Genomic DNA, 17,506 nt, shown 5'->3' on the forward strand with positions numbered 1-17,506 from the left:
TAAACCACTGTTGTTTCTGTCACTTTTTTTTTGTGGTTCCTTAGCGTTGAAAATTGCCCCAGCAAGGAAATAACGTAATAATAATAAGGCAGAAGTAAAGGGAATAGATTGTGGGGTTTGGAGGGGGGGTTGGGTTTTGGCTACAATTTTCCTAATATAACATCCCAGAGGAATTGGACCTTCTGTTTTTCAACATTCACGAACCTTGTTCAAATCATTTCTCTAATCCTTATAGTACAGATGACTCCTACCATTTCGACCCATGTTGAAACAAGATCATAATTTGTTCTGCAAGGCAGTTGACTGTCCATTGCCATTAACATTTCAAGAGGAAGATTGTCTGCATATTATAATCAGTCTGCTCCATCGTACCAAATTCTGCAAATATTTCAGTGTCTAAAGAAGAAGGAATTTCCCAGGTTTAATATAATTGCCTTTTATCTTATTCCCTGTTCCTATCCATCTTAGAACATGCTTTCAAACTATAGACTAGAGCAATGGACTGTCAAGATGTGCTCAGTTTGTTTGAAAACACTGCTTTGGGGTTCGTACATCTTATTGCCCTTTCGATTGACCTTCCATCTTTGTCAGACTATCTCTGAAGGGAAAGAATCCTCCACACTTATCAGCAGAAGTGTAGAAGCTTCTGGAAGCAGTTGCACTGGCAACCCTTGGTCGGTCCTATTTGTCACCATGGCGTGGGGGGGGTCTTTGGTGAGGACAGGCCAGCATGATTCAAATGTCCAAAAAAGTGAGTTTAGACTCCCTTTGTGGTACTGCCAAAGCAGAACTAAAAATAGGCTGAGCTGACCCATATTCCCTGTGGAGAGTCAGTTTTGAAAGTGGTTGCTTCTTTCTAAAACAATGTGTCACAGCCAGGGGGTCCTCCAAGGTGACCGCTTCATGTTAGGTAAATGGAGTCACTTAGATTAAGTCACCTAGCTCTGTGAAGTCTCCCTAACTCTAAGAATGGTGTCCAAGCTCTAAGGACTGCAATCTTTAGCATTGCTACCCCGGGCCTCAGGCAGAAAGATTATGTTCTCTCTGTTCTGGCAGGATGTGCAAACCTGAAAGGCTACCCCAGCATGAGACTCCATGGAGCGCCCCATGCTGCTTCCATTCCACAAGCAGAATTCTGAGAGGTTCAAGCTTTGTGTCATAAGTCTTCTTTCCTGCAGTCCCAGAAGTAGAAATAGGAGGTGGCCAAGCATGTCTGGTTGGCAGGATACAGGTTCCCTGCCAGATGTTCCAGGGACATAAAGCTCCTCACTCAGGGCTGACATTTTTTTTTTTTTTTACATCTTTATTGGAGTATAATTGCTTTACAATGGTGTGTTAGTTTCTGCTTTATAACAAAGTGAATCAGTTATACATATACATATTTTCCCATATCTCTTCCCTCTTGCGTCTCCCTCCCTCCCACCCTCCCTATCCCACCCCTCCAGGCGGTCACAAAGCACCGAGCTGATCGCCCTGTGCTATGCGGCTGCTTCCCACTAGCTACCTACCTTACGTTTGGTAGTGTATATATGTCCATGACTCTTTCTCGCTTTGTCACAGCTCACCCTTCCCCCTCCCCATATCCTCAAGACCATTCTCTAGTAGGTCTGTGTCTTTATTCCTGTCTAACCCCTAGGTGCTTCATGACATTTTTTTCTTCTTAAATTCCATATATATGTGTTAGCATACGGTGCTTGTCTTTCTCTTTCTCACTTACTTCACTCTGTATGACAGACTCTAGGTCTATCCACCTCATTACAGATAGCTCAGTGTCGTTTCTTTTTATGGCTGAGTAATATTCCATTGTATATATGTGCCACATCTTCTTTATCCATTCATCCAATGATGGACACTTAGGTTGTTTCCATCTCCTGGCTATTGTAAATAGAGCTGCAATGAACATTTTGGTACATGACTCTTTTTGAATTATGGTTTTCTCAGTGTATATGCCCAGTAGTGGGATTTCAGGGTCATATGGTAGTTCTATTTGTAGTTTTTTAAGGAACCTCCATACTCTTCTCCACAGTGGCTGTATCAATTTACGTTCCCACCAAGAGTGCAAGAGGGTTCCCTTTTCTCCACACCCTCTCCAGCATTTATTGTTTCTAGATTTTTTGATGATGGCCATTCTGACTTGTGTGAGATGATATCTCATTGTAGTTTTGATTTGCATTTCTCTAATGATTAATGAAGTTGAGCATTCTTTCATGTGTTTGTTGGCAGTTTGTATATCTTCTTTGGAGAAATGTCTATTTAGGTCTTCTGCCCATTTTTGGATTGGGTTGTTTGTTTTTTTGTTATTGAGCTGCATGAGCTGCTTATAAATTTTGGAGATTAATCCTTTGCCAGTTGCTTCATTTGCAAATATTTTCTCCCATTCTGATGGTTGTCTTTGGGTCTTATTTATGGTTTCCTTTGCTGTGCAAAAGCTTTTAAGTTTCATTAGGTCCCATTTGTTTATTTTTGTTTTTATTTCCATTTCTCTAGGAGGTGGGTCAAAAAGGATCGTGCTGTGATTTATGTCATAGAGTGTTCTGCCTATGTTTTCTTCTAAGAGTTTGGTAGTTTCTGGCCTTACATTTAGTTCTTTAATCCGTTTTGAGTTTATTTTTGTGTATGGTGTTAGGGAGTGATCTAATCTCATACTTTTACATGTACTGTCCAGTTTTCCCAGCACCACTTATTGAAGAGGCTTGTCCTTTCTCCACTGTACATTCCTGCCTCCTTTATCAAAGATAAGGTGACCATATGTGCGTGGATTTATCTCTGGGCTTTCTATCCTGTTCTATTGATCTATCTTTCTGTTTTTGTGCCAGTACCATACTGTCTTGATTACTGTAGCTTTGTAGTATAGTCTGAAGTCAGGGAGCCTGATTACTCCAGCTCCGTTTTTTGTTCTCAAGATTGCTTTGGCTATTCGGGGTCTTTTGTGTTTCCATACAAATTGTGAAACTTTTTGTTCTAGTTCTGTGAAAAATGCCAGTGGTAGTTTGATAGAGATTGCATTGAATCTGTAGATTGCTTTGGGTAGTAAAGTCATTTTCACAATGTTGATTCTTCCAATCCAGGAACATGGTATATCTCTCCATCTATTTGTATCATCTTTAATTTCTTTCATCAGTGTCTTATAATCTTCTGCATACAGGTCTTTTGTCTCCTTAGGTAGGTTTATTCCTAGATATTTTATTCTTTTTGTTGCAATGGTAAATGGGAGTGTTTTCTTGATTTCACTTTCAGATTTTTCATCATTAGTGTATAGGAATGCCAGAGATTTCTGTGCATTAATTTTGTATCCTGCTACTTTACCAAATTCATTGATTAGCTCTAGTAGTTTTCTGGTAGCATCTTTAGGATTCTCTATGTGTAGTATCATGTCATCTGCAAACAGTGACAGCTTTACTTCTTCTTTTCTGATTTGGGTTCCTTTTATTTCCTTTTCTTCTCTGATTGCTGTGGCTAAAACTTCCAAAACTATGTTGAATAAGAGTGGTTAGAGTGGGCAACCTTGTCTTGTTCCTGATCTTAGTGGAAATGCTTTCAGTTTTTCACCATTGAGGATGATGTTGGCTGTGGGTTTGTCATATATGGCCTTTATTATGTTGAGGAAAGTTCCCTCTATGCCTACTTTCTGGAGGATTTTTATCATAAATGGGTGTTGAATTTTGTCGAAAGCTTTCTCTGCATCTATTGAGATGATCATATGGTTTTTCTCCTTCAATTTGTTAATATGGTGTATCACGTTGATTGATTTGTGTATATTGAAGAATCCTTGCATTCCTGGAATAAACCCCGCTTGCTCCTTTTAATGTGCTGTTGGATTCTGTTTGCTAGTATTTTGTTGAGGATTTTTGCATCTATGTTCATCAGTGATATTGGCCTGTAGTTTTCTTTCTTTGTGACATCCTTGTCTGGTTTTGGTATCAGGGTGATGGTGGCCTCGTAGAATGAGTTTGGGAGTGTTCCTCCCTCTGCTATATTTTGGAAGAGTTTGAGAAGGATAGGTGTTAGCTCTTCTCTAAATGTTTGATAGAATTCGCCTGGGAAGCCATCTGGTCCTGGGCTTTTGTTAGTTGGAAGATTTTTAACCACAGTTTCAATTTCAGTGCTTGTGATTGGTCTGTTCATATTTTCTATTTCTTCCTGATTCAGTCTTGGCAGGTTGTGCATTTCTAAGAATTTGTCCATTTCTTCCAGGTTGTCTATTTTATTGGCATAGAGTTGCTTGTAGTAATCTCTTATGATCCTTTGTATTTCTGCAGTGTCAGTTGTTACTTCTCCTTTTTCATTTCTAATTCTGTTGATTTGAGTCTTCTCCCTTTTTTTCTTGATGAGTCTGGCTAATGGTTTATCAATTTTGTTTATCTTCTCAACGAACCAGCTTTTAGTTTTATTGATCTTTGCTATCGTTTCCTTCATTTCTTTTTCATTTATTTCTGATCTGATTTTTATGACTTCTTTCCTTCTGCTAACATTGGGGTTCTTTTGTTCTTCTTTCTCTAATTGCTTTAGGTGCAAGGTTAGGTTGTTTATTTGAGATGTTTCCTGTTTCTTAAGGTAGGATTGTATTGCTATAAACTTCCCTGTTAGAACTTCTTTTGCTGCATCCCATAGATTTTTGGTCATCGTGTCTCCATTGTCTTTTGTTTCTAGGTATTTTTTTTATTTCCTCTTTGATTTCTTCATTGATCACTTCGTTATTAGTAGTGTATTGTTTAGCCTCCATGTGTCTGTATTTCTTACAGATCTTTCCCTGTAATTGATATCTAGTCTCATAGCGTTGTGGTCAGAAAAGATACTTGATACAATTTCAATTTTCTTAAATTTACCAAGGCTTGATTTGTGACCCAAGATATGATCTATCCTGGAGAATGTTCCATGAGCACTTGAGAAAAATGTGTATTCTGTTGTTTTGGGATGGAATGTCCTATAAATATCAATTAAGTCCATCTTGTTTAATGTATCATTTAAAGCTTGTGTTTCCTTATTTATTTTCATTTTGGATGATCTGTCCATTGGTGAAAGTTGGGTGTTAAAGTCCCCTACTATGAATGTGTTACTGTCGATTTCTCCTTTTATGGCTGTTAGTATTTGCCTTATGTATTGAGGTGCTCCTATGTTGGGTGCATAAATATTTACAATTCTTATATATTCTTCTTGGATCGATCCCTTGGTCATTATGTAGTGTCCTTCTTTGTCTCTTGTAATAGTCTTTATTTTAAAGTCTATTTTGTCTGATATGAGAATTGCTACTCCAGCTTTCTTTTGGTTTCCATTTGCATGGAATATCTTTTTCCATCCCCTTACTTTCAGTCTGTATGTGTCTCTAGGTCTGAAGTGGGTCTCTTGTAGACAGCAAATATATGGGTCTTGTTTTTGTATCCATTCAGCCAATCTCTGTCTTTTGGTGGGAGCATTTAGTCCATTTACATTTATGGTAATTATCGATATGTATGTTCCTATTCCCATTTTCCTAATTGTTTTGGGTTCATTATTGTAGGTCTTTTCCTTCTCTTGTGTTTCTTGCCTAGAGAAGTTCCTTTAGCAGTTGTTGTAAAGCTGGTTTGGTGGTGCTGAACTCTCTCAGCTTTTGCTTGTCTGTGAAGGTTTTAATTTCTCCATCAAATCTGAATGAGATCCTTGCTGGGTAGAGTAATCTTGGTTGCAGGTTTTTCTCCTTCATCGGTTTAAATATGTCCTGCCAGTCCCTTCTGGCTTGCAGAGTTTCTGCTGAAAGATCAGCTGTTAACCTTATGGGGATTCCCTTGTGTGTTATTTGTTGTTTTTCCCTTGCTGCTTTTAATATGTTTTCTTTGTATTTAATTTTTGACAGTTTGATTAATATGTGCCTTGGCGTGTTTCTCCTTGGATTTATCCTGTATGGGACTCTCTGTGCTTCCTGGACTTGATTAACTATTTCCTTTCCCATATTAGGGAAGTTTTCAACTATAATCTCTTCAAATATTTTCTCAGACCCTTTGTTTTTCTCTTCTTCTTCTGGGACCCCTATAATTTGAATGTTGTTGCATTTAATGTTGTCCTACACATCTCTGAGACTATCCTCAATTCTTTTCATTCTTTTTTCTTTATTCTGCTCTGTGGTAGTTACTTCCACTATTTTATCTTCCAGGTCACTTATCTGTTCTTCTGCCTCAGTTATTCTGCTCTCGATTCCTTATAGAGAAGTTTTAATTTCATTTATTGTGTTGTTCATCATTGTTTGTTTGCTCTGTAGTTCTTCTAGGTCCTTGTTACATGTTTCTTGTATTTTCTCCATTCTATCTCCAAGATTTTGGATCATCTTTACTATCATTACTCTGAATTCTTTGTCAGGTAGAATGCCTATTTCCTCTTCATTTGTTAGGTCTGGTGGGTTTTTATCTTGCTCTTTCATCTGCTGTGTGTTTTTCTGTCTTCTCATTTTGCTTATCTTACTGTGTTTGGGGTCTCCTTTTTGCAGGCTGCAGGTTCGTAGTTCCCGTTGTTTTTGGTGTCTGTCTCCAGTGGCTAAGATTGTTTCAGTGGGTTGTGTAGGCTTCCTGGTGGAGGGGACTAGTGCCTGTGTTCTGGTGGATGAGGCTGGATCTTGTCTTTCTGGTGGGCAGGTCCATGACTGGTGGTGTGTTTTGGGGTGTCTGTGGACTTATTATGGTTTTAGGCAGCCTGTCTGCTAATGGGTGGGGTTGTGTTCCTGTCTTGCTAGTTGTTTAGCATAGGATGTCCAGCACTGTAGCTTTCTGGTCGTTGAGTGAAGCTGGGTGCTGGTGTTGAGATGGAGATCTCTGGTAGATTTTCACCGTTTGATATATTATGTGGAGCTGGGAGGTCTCTTGTGGACCAGTGTCCTGAAGTTGGCTCTCCCACTTCAGAGGCACAGCACTGACTCCTGGCTTGAGCACCAAGAGCCTTTCATCCACACGGCTCAGAATAAAAGGGAGAAAAAGTAGAAAGAAAGAATTAGTAGAAGTAGAAAGAAAGAAAGAAAGGAGGGAGGGAGGAAGGAAGGAAGGAAGGAGGGAATGAAGGAAAAAAAGAAATAAAGACGATAAAGTAAAATAAAATAAAGTAAGATAAAATATAATAAAGTTAAAAAATATAATAAAGTTATTAAAATAAAAAAAAATTAAGAAAAAAAAGATTAAAAAAAATGGATAGAACCCTAGGACAAATGGTGGAAGCAAAGCTATACAGTCAAAATCTCAAACAGAAATATACACATACATGCTCACAAAAAGAGGAAAAAGGGAAAAAATCATAAATCTTGCTCTCAAAGTCCACCTCCTTAATTTGGGATGATTCGTTGTCTAAAGGAGGGAAGGAAGGAAAGAATGAAAGAAGATAAAGTAAAATAAAATAAAGTTATTAAAATAAAAAATAATTATTAAAACAAACAAAAAAAACGGACGGATAGAACCCTAGGACAAATGGTGGAAGCAAAGCTATACAGACAAAATCGCACACAGAAGCATACACATACTCACAAAAAGAGGAAAAGGGGAAAAAAATCATAAATCTTGCTCTCGAAGTCCACCTCCTTAATTTGGGCTGATTCGTTGTCTATTCATGTATTCCACAGATGCAGGGTACATCAAGTTGTTCGTGGAGCTTTAATCCGCTGCTTCTGAGGCTGCAGGGAGAGATTTCCCTTTCTCTTCTGTGTTCTCACAGCTCCCAGGGGCTCAGCTTTGGATTTGGCCCTGCCTCTGCGTGTGGGTCTCCGGAGGGCGTCTGTTCGCTCAGACAGGACGGAGTTAAAGGAGCAGCTGATTCGGGGGCTCTGGCTCACTCAGGCGGGGCGGAGGGAGGGGCACGTTGTGCAGGGCGGGCCTGCGGTGGCAGAGGCTGGCGTGACGCTGCACCAGCCTGAGGCGCGCAGTGCGTTCTTCCGGGGGAGTTGTACCCGGATCCCGGGACCCTGGCAGTGGCGGGCTGCACAGGGTACCCGGAAGGGAGGTGCGGATAGTGACCTGTGCTCACACACAGGCTTCTTGGTGGCGGCAGCGGCAGCCTTAGCGTCTCCTGCCCGTCTCTGGTGTCCGCGCTTTTAGCCGCGGCTCGCGCCCGTCTCTGGAGCTCCTTTAAGCAGCGCTCTTAATCCCCTCTCCTCGCGCACCAGGAAACAAAGAGGGAAGAAAAAGTCTCTTGCCTCTTCGGCAGGTCCAGACTTTTCCCTGGACTCCCTCCCGGCTAGCCGTGGCGCACTAACGACCTGCAGGCTGTGTTCACGCCGCCAACCCCATTCCTCTCCCAGCGCTCCGACCGCAGCCGGAGCCTCAGCTTCCAGCCACGCCCGCCCCGGCAGGTGAGCAGACAGGCCTCTCGGGCTGGTGAGTGCCGGTCGGCCCTGATCTTCTGTGCGGAAATCTCTCTGCTTTGCCCTCTGCATCCCTGTTGCTGTGCTCTCCTCCGCGGCCCCGAAGCCTTCCCCCTCCACCACCCGCAGTCTCCGCCCGCGAAGGGGCTTCCTAGTGTGTGGGAACCTTTCCTCCTTCACGGCTCCCTCCCACTGGTGCAGGTCCGGTCCCTATCCTTTTGTCTCTGTTTATTCTTTTTTCTTTTGCCCTATCCAGGTACGTGGGGGCGTTTCTTGCCTTTTGGGAGGTCTGAGGTCTTCTGCTAGCGTTCAGTAGGTGTTCTGTAGGAGTTGTTCCACGTGTGATGTATTTCTGGTGTATCTGTGGGGAGGAAGGTGATCTCCGCGTCTTACTCTTCTGCCATCTTCCCGGAAGCCCCAGGGCTGACATTTTAAGAGAAAATCTTGGGGATGGTTTAAGTGCCATACCCCCCAAAATAGTTTTTCACTTAATTGAATGGTACTGATGTTTCTGAATGCATAGCCAGTTGCCATAAAGGTTTCTAATCCTTTAAAATATTGGTAACTTTGCTCATGTTATTGCTTATGATTTCTTACCCTTGCATTTGATAAAATATTAAAAGTTTAGATAATGAGAATTGTATGCTATAGTGAACTGACAGTTTACCAAATAGTTCATATATATTAGTTTACTGCTGTTAGTTTTTTTTCACCACTCCGTTGTGTAGGTGATGAACATAGGACTCGGAAGAGTTAAGGGCTACTTGTTCATTCACTAATTCTTTCCACCCTTACCTAGTTCCAGAAAAATTTCCAGATCTAGAATGTCAACAAGATGAGTAAAGCTGCGACTTGACTGAGGTCTTCTGACTCTGATTCCACGCTGTTTCCATTGTCCCATGATATGACATTTGCCAAAGAATTTTTCAGCATGTGTATCCATGAGCCCTCAACCCACATATTATACATATTATCAGTACATACAGAATGGCTTCTTAAAACCTTCATCTTTTTATCTTGCTTACTGCATCTGTGAGGTAACTTGCTCCTGTGAATCATTGTTATGCATAGGAATCTGAACCCAACAGAAGTCAAAATTTTAACATCAAAAAGTTAACCCAGCCAAAGATCTGGACTCAGGGTTTTCAGGGCAGGTGGTGCAACTTCTCCTCTACGAGCAGTTGGTGTTGGCCAGGTAAACTGCAGGGGACCTCAGCTTTTAGGAAAGAGGAAGCAAGTGTCCTGAAACCCATAAGAATCCTGCGAACTGGTTCGGTGTTACAGGGATTTGCCCAAACTAATTCCAAGTCATATTGTGCTGGAAGTTGTTACAATCTGATCAAAAGATTATATGATAGTGAAGAGGTTAAAAAAAAAAAATCCTCTAATAGTAGCAGCCCACCATACTAAGTCACATTTCTTTTTTAATATCACAATCCATCACATTCCCTGGAAAATCTTTTGCCTGTTCGTTGGAGGCCAGTGCTTCTTGCACACTACAGTGTAAGTAGGGTTTCCTTGAATATATATCTGTAGCCCCTGAGTTATCCCTCCAGAAGAGGCCAACCAGCTCTTTCTGCTAAATTCTAAATTTAACAAAATAAAAATCACCTGTCACTTCACAGCTCAAAGTTGGTGCCTTCCTGACCTCTGTCATTCTCTGAGCGCTTTCTCTATGGCAGTTTTTTTCGTAATCTCTGCAAAGAAAGCTGCTACCTGTATCAGCTCTCATCCAGTCACTGCATAACCTGAGCCCTAGACCAAAATTCTCCCCCCACCTAAATGCTGCAGCCTTTTCTCATGCTGAGGAGGGGAAGAAAGTCTACTGATCGCCACCAAAATAAGTCTTGGGCCCCAACCCAAATACTCACACACAAAGTAAGATAACTTAGCAGTAGGTATATCTGTGGCACTCAGGCAGTATTTCTAAGCCTCTTTAGATTCTCTCCAAACAGCTTCTCCCTGAGACATACACACACAGATACCTCCTCCATGTTGTCTTTTTTTCAGTCTCATCCTCCATCACCCTGCCCCTGCCACATTGTGGAATTTCTAACAGGGCATGTGTGACTTTCCACCTCAGGTGGAGTGTCTGTATACCTGTTTATTTTCTTACTGGGACCACACCTTACTTGTTTCCACATTCAGCTCATCGGCAGAAATCTTTTTGACCTCCAATGCATGTTAGTCATTTGAGGCTCACAAAGATGAAGAAAACAAGGACCTCACAGACAAAGGAGTGAATATGTGTGGACAGGCAACTCGATATAACATGAGGTCAGATGTGCTATAGTTAAAGGACAGTAGGTGACCAGAGGAGGGGGATTGGAAAAGTGCCCATAAAGAACATAGTTGGGTGGATATATAAGGGAGAGGTATTTTTGGTGAAAGGAGCTACTTCAACAAAGCCCAGAGGCAAAAAAATTTATATTCCAAGAGTGGCAATGAGTTGAGATTGGCTGAATTATAAGAGGAGTAGAATAAGGAAGAGTGGAAAGGTAGGGTGGTGTTAGAGCAGAGTGTCTTGAAAAATCCAGCAGTTAAACTATATTCCGTCTTGGAGTGTGACATGTTACTGTTCCTGTGTATTTTATACTACTTGGCCTTACAGCTGCTGGGAGGAGGCATTGACATTTACATGGTACCCACTGTGTCCTGAGCATTGTCTTAAGCACTCTGTAAGTATTACCTCATTTAATTCTCACAACGAAAATATGCAGTTGACAGTATTATTCCTATTTTACAGTTGAAGAAACTGAAGTAAAGACAGATTAAATAACTTTCCAGAGTCACACAGGGGTGGCATAAAAATTCAAACCTTTGTCCACCTGCGTCTAATTCCCATCCATATTATTTATATAATAACATTATATCAATGACGATGAAAGGTTCTTGAGGACTAAATTGTTCTTTTATTCAGTAATAGTGAGGTAGGGACTTCCCTGGCGGTCCAGTGGTTAGGACTCCACGCTTCCACTGCTGGGGGCCCCGGTTTGATCCCTGGTCGGGGAACTAAGATGCCGCAAGCTGTGCAACGTGGCGCGCGCGCACACACACACACACACACACACACACACACATATAAATAAAATTTTTAAAAAATAGTGAGGTAGTTATGAGCGTAGGACTCTGGAGTTAGGCTGCCTGGTCTTAAATTCTTGCTCTGCCACTCTCACTGTGAGAGTGAACATGTGACCATGTCTCTGTGCCTTAGTTTTCTCATCGTTACGATGGACATAGCGTTAATGCTTCCCTCGTTTGGTTGATGCGATGATTAAATTAGTTAATACATGCAAAGTGCTTTGAAGTGTGCCTGGCACAGAGTGAGCACTAATTTCAAGCATTTTTTGGCTATTAAAATGTTTGTTGATCACCTGCCATATCTCAGACACTGTATTTAGCACCGGTCGATCTATTTTAGCAAGATAACCATCCAAAGGACTGCAGCGGGGATACATTGGAGGTATGGGAGCCCATTGGGACATCGCTGCAGTGCCCTAGATGTGAAGTTCTGAGGACTTAAATAAGGTGGTGTGGTAGGAAGGATAGTGATCCCACAGATGTCCATATCCCTGGAACCTATATATATGTTAAATGACAAAGGGAAACTTAATTGCAAGAGGAATTAAGGCTGCTTATCAGCTGGCCTTAAAGTAGGGAAATCTCTTGGATTTCTGGAGTGGACCCAAAGTAATCACAAGGGTCCTTAAAAGTGAAAGAAGGTGGCAGATGAGAGTTAGAGGGTTGGGGACATGAGAAGGGCCTGGCTCAAGTCTCCTGGTGGAAGAGCCCATGAGCCAAGGAACGCCAGAAGCCTCTAGAAGCTAGAAAAAGCAAGGAAATGGATTCTCCCTTAAGGCCTTCAGAAAGAAATGCACCCTGCCACACCATGATTTTAGCCCAGTCTGGGTTTACCCATATCTGGGTCAGACTTCTCATCTCTAAAACTGTAAGATAGCAAATTGGTATTGTTTTGCCACCAAGTTTGTGCTGATTTGTCACAGCAGGAAAAAAAAAAAATTAATACAGGTGTTAACAGCAAGAAGTGAGCTCAAGGGGCCCAGCCACGTTCTAAGAGTAGGGTTGGCATATCTTGATGACCAGTTGGAAATAGGAGGAAGAGGAAGGGGTTACAGATGGTCTTTGCATTACTGATGGGACAGGATGGGTGACTGTGTTAACAGACATGGGGGTGGGAGAAGGCAGAGCTTAACTTTTATTTAGCTCCGTAGGAGACACAAGAAGATTTTCCACACCTGGTCTCAATCTACTGGCTAGCCCTGCCTGGCAGATGAAACAGGCATTGTGAGTCCCAGCTTAGAGATGAGGAAGTAGAGAATCCGAGGCATGCGGTGACTTGCCCACCGATAGATGGCAGAGCAGGGTCGGAACTCGTGATCGTGCACTGGCTCCCAGTCCAGAGCGCCACAGAAATCCATGCGTAAGAGGTGTTCTGCATCTGTTTGATCAGTCGATGTGAGGCCCTCCCTCGGAGTAGCTTGCATTCTCGCGATGGAGAAGAGAGTCTGTCAGGAGAGGGAAGAGCTACCATCGACTGAGCACCAGCTTTGTGCCAGGTTCTGTGCTAGAACCAGAGTTTTACCTCATCTGAGTTTATCCCACAGCAAACAGCCAGATATAGTGGCAGGCAGATACCCATTTTGTACGCTACGCCGCTGAGCCTGAGAGAAGCAAAATAATTTGGACGAGGTTCTTGCAACATGTGAAAAAGAGGCCAAGATGGGAATCAAGCTCCACGTCCAGGGCAGGGACCCTGCCCTTTCAGAACTGTTACAGGGATGCTGGGCGAGGGCGGGAGGCAGTGAAGGGGCGGACAGGGAAGCACAGACGTCAAGGACGCATGGCTGGGAGTTTGCCTCACCGTCAGTTTATTCTCCACGGTGAATAAGACATAGAAACTAAAATACAAGCAATTTGAGTGCTTTCCCAACAGAGTAAAGACAGAGACCTCAGGTCCCTGAGTCCTTTGCTGTCCCATCTGTGCTTCATCTTCATCTCAGAGATTTCCCTCCCTACCACATCAGCAAACATCATCTGTTCTCTCTGTTCTCTTTACCCTGTTGTCATCATCGGTCGTTTAATCGCCTGAGTGTTCTTGAGAAAGTGATTATGAGGCTGGTTGACTATTTTAGAAACAACAGGCTAATTATCTCCATATGATGGATGAGACCCCAGGAGGCTGCAGAGATGGGCTGGCAGAACCGGCACCGTGAGCCCCACTGGTGCTTTGCGGGGCTGCCTCTAACGGGAGGGGGTGGCCGGCCAGCTGGGGAAACGGTCCTGGGGATGAAGCTGTCTGCTTCACAAGTGGGGATGCTCTGACCAAGGTAGAAAACCACTGAGGGAGGGAAACAGATTTAGCAGAAATAGCCGACCGCCACGAGACTGTCCCCATATGGCGGGCCCTGAGAGTCAAGGTCCAGGGCAGCCAGGCCAGCGAGACTGGGCAGTTTGTAGGGTCCAGTTGTGCAGAGAGGTGAGCGGCTCCGTCTCCTGTACAGCACTCACTCCCCCGCTGCCTCAGCAGACCCCCTATTTACAAGATCCTTGGTTCGTTTATTAAATTGAAGTGCTTCTTTGCCAACATAAAAAATAAAGTGAGGGGCTTCCCTGGTGGTGCAGTGGTTGAGAGTCCGCCTGCCGATGCAGGGGACACGGGTTCGTGCCCCGGTCCGGGAAGATCCCACATGCCGCGGAGCGGCTGGGCCCGTGAGCCATGGCCGCTGAGCCTGCGCGTCCAGAGCCTGTGCTCCGCAACGGGAGAGGCCGCAACGGTGAGAGACCCGCGTACCGGGAAAAAAAAAAAAAAAATAATAAATAAATAAATAAATAAATAAATAAATAAATAAATAAATAAAGTGAGGATTAGTCTAACAACGGCCATCCATGTTGGAGAAACTCAGTTCCTGCCACGTCTGTCTTTTCTATTCTTACATGGTGGTCATGAGGGTTAAGTAAAAATTCAGATTCAGCATTTAGCACAGAGTCTGACACACAGGAAGCTCTTAGTAAATACTGGCTACTACTGTTGTGAGAAGTACAATGTTCTAGCAAGCAGCCTGAACTTTCATCCTTATTCCCCAGCCAAGGAAGCCCGTAGAGAAGGAAGCGAGTAGACATGTCCCACAATTAAATGGAGAGCTGAGATGAACGAGAGCTGGGTGCTTTCTTAGACGTTCGGCTGCCTGCTGCAGAGCCAGGCAGTGGGGTGCGTGCGCATCACGTGTCTCTGGGGGTCTGACAGCCAGTGCCTGTTCATTGGGCCCCGTCGTAAACAGAGCGGTTCTTTCTTAGAATAACAATGTCCAGTTGTCTTTGCAGGCTTTGCCTTTCAGGTTTTCAGGGCCTTGTAACCTTGTTCTCAGTGATCTCAATAGCATCCTTGTTCTACTGAAATGAGGCAAAAGTGCCACCAAGGGCACAGCCCGAGACAGAGAGGCACCAGGCAAGTTCAGAGAAACGAGCATGATGAATTTTCCAAATCTCCTTGGAGTGGATGGGTTTGACTTTCTCCCTGACCTTCTCTGCTCAGAAGTCTAGGTATTTGGATACTTTGTAACACAGACCAGACATTCAGCCCCAAGGAAGCTCTGGAGCTCAGAGCACAGAGGGCATGAGACTTTCCCCAGTAAATCTCCCCAACTAAATCTGGAGAGTGTTATTGCGCCATCTGACCCCTGGCATAGGAAGGGCTCTTTCTACTTCAGCAATCAGGACAGTCATCAGAAAGGCCATCAAGTTTCCACAGCTCATCTCCTCGATGTAAGTGATTAGCGGCGTGCAGTGATGCTTTGATAATGACCACTTCCTCACCATGGTCAGGAACTGCTGGCATTTTAAGATTTTACTTCCTCAATCTCAGGTTTCAGTATTAGTAAGAGCAAGCTGGGTAACATCATGGGTAAGAGCAAGCTGGGTAGCATGAAAAAGCAGTGGTAGGGCTTCCCTGGTGGTGCAGTGGTTGAGAGTCCGCCTGCCGATGCAGAGGACACAGGTTCGTGCCCTGGTCCGGGAAGATCCCACATGCCGCGGAGCGGCTGGGCCCGTGAGCCATGGCCACTGAGCTTGCGTGTCCGGAGCCTGTGCTCCGCAGCGGGAGAGGCCATAACAGTGAGAGGCCCACATACTGCAAAAAAAAAAAAAAAAAAAAGAGCAGTGGTAAAATTCTTGGTGCTCATCAGTTTTACCCGATGAAGCCATAGGCATTCATTTACCATTTTAATAAATTAGAACAATACTTTCAAGAGCTCAGTGGGTTGGATAGACACAGAATCATAGAATATAAAGCCACAAGTGACTTGACTTCATAGAAGTGAACAGAGACACAGAGAGGTAAAGCATCTTGACCAAAGTCACACAGGCAGAGCGGGAACAAAGTACCCCGCACTCTTGTCACTAGACCGTACTCCCATTCATTTTCTTCAACGTGGATTTTATATTGTTCACTTCATTTTATGGGTGAAGAGTCCAAGGCTCTGAGAGAGTAGCTCATGTGCCCAGCTAGAGTCAGTTAGAAAAAGAGCTAAAGCTTTATGATTTTCAGGATTTATTTCTGAATCCATTTTGGAGTTTATTAAGAGACCATCTAAGCAGTATAATATAAATGTAAAGCATTAATAAAGATAACTATTTCTGAATTTTATGAAGCTATTGAGAGTAAGCAACACTAAGATGGTAAAGCAGATGGGTTTAGATTCTAGCAGGCAAGGTTTGAATCCCTGCTCTCTCATTTACTACTTATGACGTTAGGCAAATTTCTGTAACTTCTGTATGTTTCAGTTTTCTTCTCTGTAGAAAAGAGAATAATAATTCCTACTTCACGGGGTAAGGGAAGGGAGTATAAGAATTCACTAAAGCAGTGCTCAGTTTAATGTTCTGATACTTAGAAGTTGGTATCCCTCTCAGCTTCTGAAGTGAATATACAAAGCACAGGTCATACGTAAGAACTTCACCTCCACAATGATCATTTCAGATGCTTTCATCGAAAAAGAACAGAAAGCCCAATTCAGGTAGAGTAGCTGACAAGGGACTTTTTTGACTGGCGTATCTGGAGGTTTAGAGATGGAGCCAGGCCCCGGTTGAGTTAATCCCTTGGCTCTGCTCACGTCCCCAGCCAGCATGGTGGCTGTAGTTCTGGGCCTTACATCCATGCATTACAGTGTCCAAGGGAAAAGCAAGGAAGTTTCTTCTGCCCTGATATTCGAGGCAAGGATCCTGAGATCACCTTTGATGGGAGAACTCGATCATGGGTCAACTTATGAACCGATGAGTGTGACCTAGGAAATAACATGTGCTGGTGACTTAGTCAACAGAGCCACCTTTGTAGTGGTGTTGGGTCCTTTCACAGAGGAACATGGGCCATAAGGCAGAGAGGCAGGTATCAGTACAAAAGCAGAGTTCTGTTAAGAAGGAAGGATGGTCAAATGGATGCTGGCTCATTGTCAGGGGTATTCATTATGCCATGATGGTCTTCACCTACAGCATCTTTCATATACTCAGTGGGTAGTGTTGAGATGTAGGCGTTTCTACCCTTGATGTTCAGAGGGGGAGTAGAGGCCAAAAAGCTGTGTTACGGGAACTAGAGAAGGTGCTGTCTGTGATGTGTGTACGTTATCTAATGGGCCACAGCGGTTCTACGGTAGGTACTTTCTGCATTTGATGTTGTTCTCGTCTGACACAAGCTCTGGGCCAGATCCAGAGAGGCTCTGCTTTTGTCAGCAACCCTGTTATTTATTTACTCCAGCTGCCTCATAAAAAATTTAGAAAACCGGCTCTCTCTCAGGTCCCAGGGTCTGTAGTACTTGCTCACTGAGATGCTCCAGTCTGATTTGGAGCTTCAGGAAAACAGTCAGATATCCTCAACCCAGGACTTCCTATCCGTGGAACTATATTAGTTTCCTGCTGCTGGTGTAACAAATTACCACAAACTTGGTGGCGTAAAACAACACAAATTTGTTAGCACCCAGCTGTGGAGGTCACAAGTCTAAAACAGGTTAGTAGCATTGCAGTCCTCTGGAGAGAATCCTCTTCTTGCCTTTCCCAACTTCAAAAGGCCTCCTGCATGTTTTGACTGGTGGCCCCTCCAGCAGTTACCGGTCCAACCTCTGCTTCTGTCATCACAAGTCCTTCTCTGACTCTAACCCTCCTGCCTCCCTCTTAAAAGGACACTTGTGA

At 43.4% G+C, this 17,506-nt stretch overlaps 1 protein-coding gene across 1 annotated transcript in view; it reads left to right on the plus strand.

Moving 5' to 3' along the window:
* Window positions 1–17,506, plus strand: part of RYR3 (ryanodine receptor 3) — a 364,723-nt gene that overhangs the window by 194,409 nt on the left and 152,808 nt on the right. The gene's annotated exons all lie outside the window — the stretch shown is intronic.

This window comes from Globicephala melas, chromosome 2 (genome assembly GCF_963455315.2).
Source record: "Globicephala melas chromosome 2, mGloMel1.2, whole genome shotgun sequence".
Classification (NCBI taxonomy): domain Eukaryota; kingdom Metazoa; phylum Chordata; class Mammalia; order Artiodactyla; family Delphinidae; genus Globicephala; species Globicephala melas.